This window comes from Cebus imitator, unplaced genomic scaffold, assembly GCF_001604975.1.
Source record: "Cebus imitator isolate Cc_AM_T3 unplaced genomic scaffold, Cebus_imitator-1.0 Scaffold61, whole genome shotgun sequence".
NCBI lineage: Eukaryota > Metazoa > Chordata > Mammalia > Primates > Cebidae > Cebus > Cebus imitator.
Genome location: NW_016107376.1, coordinates 8,193,148 through 8,201,873, shown reverse-complemented (window position 1 = coordinate 8,201,873; position 8,726 = coordinate 8,193,148). Strand labels below are relative to the sequence as shown.

General features: G+C 55.0%; 2 long non-coding RNA genes across 2 annotated transcripts in view; one reads left to right on the top strand and one right to left on the bottom strand.

The window, feature by feature from the left end:
- The window catches only part of LOC108305287, a 16,827-nt gene extending 10,841 nt beyond the window's left edge, over positions 1-5,986 (bottom strand). The window contains exons 1-2 of the long non-coding RNA XR_005200477.1: positions 3,040-5,986; positions 1,840-2,911 (exon numbers count right to left, since the gene is read on the bottom strand). This is a non-coding gene — a long non-coding RNA (uncharacterized LOC108305287). The remainder of the gene's footprint in view (positions 1-1,839; positions 2,912-3,039) is intronic.
- The window catches only part of LOC108305283, a 16,720-nt gene that overhangs the window by 1,181 nt on the left and 6,813 nt on the right, over positions 1-8,726 (top strand). The window lies entirely within an intron of this gene.

The window sequence follows — 8,726 nt, the reverse complement described above, 5'->3', positions numbered from 1 at the left end:
GTAGAGACGGGGTTTCACCATGTTGACCAGGATGGTCTCGATCTCTTGACCTCGTGATCCACCCGCCCCGGCCTCCCAAAGTGCTGGGATTACAGGCTTGAGCCACCGCGCCCGGCGCAATTGTGTTTTGATGGGTCTAGGTATGGATGGATTTATTGTACTGGGGATTGTGCCTCCTGACTCTAAAGGGACCTGGGTCCTGTCTCTGTTTTCATTCTGGAATTTTTCTTGAGACAGACTCTCATTCTGTCACCAGGCTAGAGTGCAGTGGCGAGATCTCGGCTCACTGCCACCTCCACCTTCTGGGTTCAAGTATTTCTCCTGCCTCAGCCTCCTGAGTAGCTGGGATTAAAGGAACACACCAACAGTCCTGCCTACTTTTTGTATTTTTCGTAGCGATGGGTTTTCACCATGTTGGCCAGGCTGGTCTTGAACTCCTGACCTTAGGTGATCCACTCATCTTGGCCCCCCAAGTGCTGGGATTACAGGGATGAGCCACCACACCCGGCCTGGAATTTCTTTGAGACATCTTGGATCCTCTCATGTCGTCTGCCCTTTGTCATATTTTCCAGTTGATTAATTTTCTCTTCTGCTGTTGAATTAAGTTTTAAATGTCTGTGAATGGCAGCCACTAATTCTGGCATCTGTAGCTCTTGGAAGTCCACTCCTCTTGTTGATTCTGACCTCCGTGCCTTTAGTGGGGCTTTGGCTGTAGCAATCATATGCAGCACTGGTTAAAGAATCTCAAGGTAACTAGTGTTAGAACTGAATTAGAGGTCCACCTTGGTAATGGGGACAAACCTTAACACATTTGCTCGCAGAAGTCATCTTCTGTGTTGATGATGATTTTTGTGGTATGAGAGCAGAGGGAAAATGGGCTGAGCATTTTCTCTAAACAGGAGTGGACATTCAAATCCCTAGTGAGGCTGGGCATGGTGGCTCAAGCCTGTCATCCCAGCACTTTGGGAGGCCAAGGCAGGTGGATCACCAGAGGTCAGGAATTTGTGACCAGCCCGGCCAACATGGAAGAACACCATCTCTACAAAAATACTCGACTGTGTTTTTGGGAGGCTGAGGCAGGAGTATTGCTTGAACCTGGGAGGTGGAAGTTGAGATGAGGCAAAATTGTGCTACTACACTGCAGCCTGGGCAGATCACAAATAAGAGATATAATGGACTCACAGTTCTACAGGCTGTACAAGCACAGCTCCAGCATCTGCTTGGCTTCTGGTGAGGCCCCGGGAAGCTTACAGTCATGGCAGAAACAGGAGGGGTGCAAAGAGAGAGAGGAGGTACCCGGCTCTTTATAAACAAACTGCTCTCATGTGAAGTAATCGAGCAAGAACTCACACTTCACCAAACAGAGGCTGCTAAGCCATCCATGAGGGATGTAGCCCCTCTAACAAACGTGATATTTGGAGGGGACACACATCCCAGCTGTGTCAGGCTATAAATGTTTTGTTTTGACTCTTAGCTCCTTGAATGACAATTATTTGTTCTCTCTGATGAGAGAGAGACAGGTTTTCCCTCTGGCTGGAAGGCAGATGCCAGATGGGGCAGAGTGGCAGCCAGCTGCGGCGGCTTACTGCACTGTGGAGGAGGGGCCTGGGACACGAAGCTGCGGGCACACAGGTGGATGTAGGCAGCCGCCAGAGTGCAGGCACACTGGAGCTCCCGGATGCCACAGGGCTCCTGCACACACAGGCCAAGGAATGATGCAGGCTCCACCTGAAATCAGGGCCACCCAGTCACTGTCTCTAGCCTAGGCCTCTCCTCCATGCCACTTCCCAGGGTAGATTGGGGAAAGGGCTTTCTGTGCCCCAGGGCGCAGGCTCACACCACCCAGAAGCAGTTCCTCAAGCTGGAGTAGGGGTCCTGGAAGGCCGGGCAGGCGGGGCTCTGTCCTGGGCAGGCCTGCTGAGTCTTATCGGTCGCCCTACAGTCACCATCCACCTGGCAGGACAGACACAAGACTCAGGCTCCCCGCTGGACCATGTGGCTCCCCCACATGCATCGGTCTCAGCAGGAGACTCCCCCCAACCCTGGGCCTGCAAAGACCTCTGCAGAGCCAGCAGGCCACCTGCCTCTCCTGGGACTCTGCAGCGAGCAGCCCTGAAGAGCCTCAGCCAGAGGGCGGAAGGGCAGGCGCACCTGCTCAACTGTCAGGCCAGGCTGAGCTCCTCCAGGATGTGGGCCACAGAGCCGTCCAGCAACATCAGATCGTTGCCTGCTTCATTGTCGGTGGTGCTCAGAAGGCCAGCCGATATGCCTGTGGGGAGGAGGGAAGCTGAGGTGGTTCTGAAAGCCCATGATCCTCCCCCAGGGGACCTGTACGAGAGACAAGCCTGAGGCACACGGAGTATTGGTAGAATCCCTCCATCCCGGACTCCCGAAGCCCAGGGCTCTGGCTGCAAACTCTCATCAGAAGAGGGAGAGAAAGCAGGGACTGATGACAGCGTGTGTCCCCGCATCCCCTCTCCACGTTCTCAGCCCGAGTGGCCGGAATCCAGGCCTGCCCTTTGTGTCCTTGGCAGAGGGACCACAGAAAGGCCAACTCCACCTTGGAGCCACATATCCCAGGGATGTGGGCAGAAAGCCCTGGGCCTCGGTGCTTTCATCTCAACCACAATGGCCGCCTATAGCCCCGGGGACCTGTCACAATGGAAGCTGAGAATGGTGCATCCCGAAGAGGCTCTTGGTGGTGGGGCCAACCCTGCTGGGGCCCAGACTCACCGTGGTGCCAGAGGCCCAGAGTCAGGCTGCAGAGGCCGGTGGGCACGTCACAGGACATGGAGACCCTGTCCTCACTGGCCAGCTCAATCCTGGGGATGTCCCTCCTTTTCATGGCAAGAGGCAGCTGGAGGTCTAGACAGCTCTCCCCCGGCAGGGAGGAGTTGTACAGCCTGTAGGCCTGTGGACAAGATGGGGTGATCAGGAGGGCTGACCCACAGCCAGGAGACAAGCTTGAAAGGGTCGTCTCCCCAGGCAACCTGCCACAGGCACAGGTCTCCGGGGGAAGCTTGGGTCTCTCCTCCTCACCTGCAGCCTGGGGTAGAAGATGAAGGTCAGGTGGTTCAGCTCCACAATCAGGGCCATGAGCCCCGAGTCTGTCTGACTCAGCATCGGGGAGAATGTGTTGTGAGCAAAGTCTTGGGCCAGCAAGATGCTGCCACACTGGGTACTGAGGTCCCACACCTGGCTGTCAGAAGTCACCACATGCTGGGCCTGGGCCACCAGGGCATGATCTGGGGAGAATCAGCCCCAAAGGCAGGGTGAGTGGAGCCAGCTCCACCCACTGCAGTGGGAGCCCAATGCCTTCTGGACACCCCAATGCCTAGAGCCCCGGCTTAGTCTGCCCTGAGGCCAGGAGTCCCCCTCCCCTGGTGCAGCAGCCAGAGGCCCAGCGATCCCTCACCTGCTTCAGGATGACGTGAGCTGAAGGGCTATGGCCCAATTCAGCCCTAACAAGGAATGGAGTTCCCAGACCCACTACAAAATTGCTGTGCTAAGTAATAAAGCCTGGCTCAGAGGCCACATAGTCATGCTTCTGTTTACATCAGATGTCCACAGCAGGCATAGCCATGGACAGAGCAGGCAGGCTGGCAGCTGCAGGGTTTCATTTTAGGATAAAAATGTTTTAAAATCGATTGTGGTGAGGCATGCACAACTCTGAATAATCTAGAAGCTACTGAATCGTGCACTTGAAATTCACACATCGGCCAGGTACAGTGGCGCTAAGCCATCCCAGCACTTTGCCGGGCTGAGGTAGGAGGACACTTGAACCCTGGAGGTCAAGAGTGCAGGGAGCCAAGATCGTACCACTGCACTCCAACCATGTCCAACCATGACAACAGTGTGAGATCTAGTCTCAAAAAAAAGAATCATACAAGTCAACCACTTAATCTCAAGGAAACTACTGGGGTGAGGGGGAAACACTGACTGTTTAAGTGGATGGCCAACGGCTCCCTCAAACATGACAGCAGTGTCCTGCAGAACTGCTGTCTTCCAAATAGGGAAGAGATGGCCTGTGAAGGAGCAGGTCTGACCAGTCCAGCCAGCGCTGCCCCGAGCTGTGCATTGGGGGTGCTCATGCCCATGGCAGGAAAGCACCATCCATCGTGCACAGCCAGACACCTGATGGCCAGGGCCAGCATCCCAAGGGAGGGACTACCAGCCCCCTGGTCAGCTGTCAGAACTGAGGGGCACAGAGAATTCCATGGTCACACACACATAGAACTTGAAGACCAGGCTATTTTCTACAAGATCAGCGTGCTGCTTAATCCTGACTACACCCACGCTTCTAGGGAGCCGTAGGCCTCCGTGTGAGTCCCACACAGATAAACCGCTCCTTGCCAAGCCTGGGTACTATGGCTCCCCCATGGACGTGAGGGCCTCCCTCATGTATTAAGAACCGCACATGCCCCTTACCCATGTGAGGGAGCCACATGGTTACTTGCATTTGACAGTGGAGGAAGCTGAGTCCACGGAGGTTAGCAGACTCACCTGAGCAACACGCAAGCTCCCCAGGAGCCCAGAGCTGGTCATCCCAGCACCGCCCTTGGCTGTACTGCTGCTAGGCCAGGCCTTATAATCTGGAGAAAAGCAGGATGTGCTGCCTCAGCCCGAGTCCCATAGGACCTTGGGAATTCCAATAAGCTGGGCCTGGCACTGTGATGCCATGAGCCTCTGCAGGCTTCCCTGTGCCCCCACAGTACCTGCCTCTGCATGGCCCTGCTGCTGTGCCCACAGGGCAGGGGGCTCCCAGGGAGGAGGGTAGCACAGCCCGGGGCAGGACTCATACTCCCAGAGACCCTGCAGCAGGCTGCATCTTAGCTGGTAGAACTTGGCCAGCACATTGGCCCTGGACAGCTCTCGGAGCTGCTGCAGCAGCTTCTACTCCATCAGGTAGCTGGTCACCTGGGCCATGTCCAGGGGCTCATTCCCCTGAGCCAGCAGTGCCAACATCATCACTACTGAATAGTTCCTAGAGGGAACACACGGGACAAGTCGCTATGCCTAGCCGAGCCTTGCTGCTTTTGTCTGCAGAGGGGGAGCTCACAGGTCTGCAGGAAGAGCTCTGCCATGGAGAACATTAGGGTGCCTCTCGGGGAAGGGCTGTCCTTGTTCTAGGAAATCCCATAATGAGGTGGAGGAGGACAGAGGGCAGCATGACAGCGGAGGTAGGGGGTGAGGCCAGGACAGAAACAAGCTGTCCTATTTTGGAGACACAGATGTCTGATGTCATGTCTGATCTGCCCCCTGGGTCTTTAGCAGCATGGGCCAGTGTGTGCGGGTGCCAAGGACAGGAGCTGGAAGGTGTAGGAAATTGTTGTTTTTTGAGACAGAATCTTATTCTGTTCCCCAAGCTCGGGTATACTGGTACGATCTTGACTCCCTGTGACCTCAGCTCCTGGGTTTAAGTGATTCTCCTGTCTCAGCCTCCACAGTAGCTGGAACTACATGCACTCACTGCCATGCCCAGCTTATTTTTGTATTTTTAGTAGAGTCAGGGTTTCACCATGTTGGCCAGGCTGGTCTCCAACTCCTGACCTCAAGTGATCTGCCCAAAGTCCTGGGATTACAGTCATGAGCCAGTGTGCCTGACCAAAAGGTCTAGGAAATTCCTACAGTTGGGGGGAGGACTGGAACTTTTCAATATGTAGAGTAGGGTCAAGCCTGTGAGATCTGAATGATCAGGGAGATCTTGGCTCATGTGGGGGTAGAGTGGGCAGAGGAACATTGCACACTCTGTTGTTGATGGGCCGGTGAGGAGGAGGGGCAGGTAGCCTCACTTACCTTTTAGGGAGCCCAGAGGCCCTGCAGCTGGGGGCAGGAAGCAGCCAGTCCCTCCCAGTTGGATCAGCCCCACCACCTTGCTATTCAAACAGGCCACGCAAGGTGGTTCATGCCCGTAATCCCAGCACTGAGTCTCTGGAGCCCAGGATTCTGAGACCAGCCTGGGTAATATAGTGAAACCCTGCCTCTACTAAACATACAAAAATTAGCCGGGTATGGTGGTGAATGCTTGTAATCCCAGCTACTTGTGAGGCTGAGGCAGGAGAATCACTTGAATTCGAGAGGCAGAGGTTCCAGTGAGCCGAGATCACACCACAGCACTCCAGCCTGGGTGACACAGCACGAGACTCCATCTCAAAAACAGGCCAGGCACATCCCTCTCCCAGGCCTCTGTGCAGTGGTGCCCCCGCCTGGAGCTCTGTTCCCATACTGGCCCCATGGCTCTTGCTCAAACTGTACCTTCTCCTCAAAGTTGGCCATGGCCACACCATAGAATCCCCAGCCCACCATCTCAACAATGTTCCTTCTTTAGCATTTGCCACCTAATGTATGGCAGAGTGGTGGTAAATGATGGGCAGTGGGCCATACCCAGCCTGTGGTCGGCTTCTGCAAGGCCTGCAAGAAAGAAGGGCTTTTATGTGTTTAAAAGATTACAAAACAGGCCAGAAGTGGTGGCTCATGCCTGTAATCTCGACATTTTGGAAGGCCAAAGGGGTTGCATCACGGAACGTCAGGAGTTTGAGACCAGCCTGGAGTGGCAAAACCCTGTCTCTACTAAAAAGGCAAAAAATTAGCCAGGTGCAGTAGTGCACACACCTGTAGTCCCAGCAACTCGGAGGGCTGAGGCAGGAGAATCACTTGAACATAGGAGGCAGAGGTTGCAATGAGCTGAGATCACACCACTGAGACAGAGTGAGACTCCATCTCAAAAAAAAGATGATTACTAAACAAAAGCAAGGAAATGTGACAGAGCAGAATGGCCTGCTTAAGAGGTGGCTCTGAGGCACTCTGCAGGGAGCAGTGCACACCCTGCTGTAGATTCCTTGTGCTTCATGTCTGTCTCTGAGTAAAACTGAGCTTCCTGAAGGCAGGGGTCAGCCTCGCCCACTGTGGTCCTCTGCAGCAGCTCCTAAAATCCTGCCTGCCCTGGGATCATGCTCACAAGGTCTCTGTGGAGTGAGGAAGAAACCCCAGTTTCCTCTCCTGTGAAATGGGGAGTGAAGAAGCCTTTGTGTAGGGCGGTCAGAGTAGTCAGGGAGTCAAGAAAGTGTCGAAACATTCGTCATTGCACCTGATATGTGGCAGGAATGCCGGATGTGCCACTCCCAACCCTGCATTACCTGGTCACGAGGTCATACAGGTCCAGCAGGGGTTTGCAGAGCCTCTTCAGTGCCCATGAGAACGTGGCCTCAGCCCCGGACAGCACCTGCTGAGCCACCTGGAGAGGGAGGGGACAGTGAATGCTGTCTCGGTCGTCCTAAACTGCCAGCCACGCCCCATCCTTGCTCTCACTCACCAGCTCCAGGGTGCCTTTCACGGACCCCACGTCCATCCTGATGGGCCTGGGACCCCGGTTGCCTGGCATCCGGGGCCCCCAGGCCTGAAGCCACCACATGCCCACTCCCGCCACACCTCCCCCAGGAGCCGCAGCATCACTTCCAGGAAGGTGTTCTTCAGTGTGGCCAGGGACCCTGCAGCGGGCAGCCACCACCCACCATGAGGCCTCTGGGCGCTCAGAGGCCCAGCCCAGGCCTCAAGGAGATAGGGCCTGTTCCTAGTATTAAGATGGTGGGGGAAGTGGGGGAAAAGGAATAGAGCAGAAGGCACTGAAGATTGCAGGTGAGTTGTTACAGCAGACGTGAGCTGCCTCTGTGTGGCCTGCTCATGTTGTCTGGGAACTTGAATTGGGAGGGTTCCCACCAATCCTAGAAGTGATACGAGGCTCTCTGCACCTGAACTGTTTGTACAAACGTGGTTTATGCCAGACCCCTTCTTGCCTCCTAGGAGTCTGACAGTGTGCTCTGAGCGAAGCAGCACCTGCCAACTAGGCAGCCCCACTAAACACCCTGGGTGACATAGTGCTAGGCCAGCCAAGTGCATCCCATGTGAAGGTGCAGGGACTGGGAGAGGACACTGGGTGCTGGCCCTGGTTCCCCCTGGACTCCGCCCCAGGCCCCTTCCTTGTGCTGACACTCCTGCCTCCCCTCACTGTAATCAATGACAGCTGCGAACAGCAGAGTGTGCCGAGTCCTGGAGCCCTCTTCCAAATTCACTGCCCTACGGGTGGCCATGGGACTCTGGCACGGCAGAGAGGATATGGAGGTGACATTCAATAGCCAGTCAGAGGGACACCCACCCTGGCATTGGGCAAGGTCTTAGCCCCGGATGGTGGAGAGGCCAGAAGTTCCTAGTCCTGCCAGGAGGGCAGTCGGGGCAGCCACTATGAGCGTTTATCGACCACACGGCCACAAATAGCTTACTGTGGAATCAGAAAGAGACCCAGTGGCAGTGAGCTTCACAGAAACAAGGCTGTACATGTAAAAGAAAGGCAGAAGACTGAAGAAACCGAGGCAGCAGGCATAAGGGCTATTAGCTTGGATACCTTGTAAGAATAAGATAGAAGCCCATGAAAAAAAAGAAGGTTGGGTCAGGCACGGTGGCTCACACTTATAATCCCAGCACTTTGGGAGGCTGAGGCCAGTGGATTACGACATCAAGAGATCAAGATCATCCTGGCCAAAATGGTGAAACCCTATATCTTCTAAAAATACAAAAATGAGCTGGGCATTGTGGTACATGCCTATAGTCCCAGCTACTTGGGAAGCTGAGGCAGGAGAATCGCTTGAATACGGGAGGCAGAGGTTGCAGTGCACCGAGATCGTGCTACTGTGCTCCAGCCTGGTGACACAGCGAGACTCCATCTCAAAAAA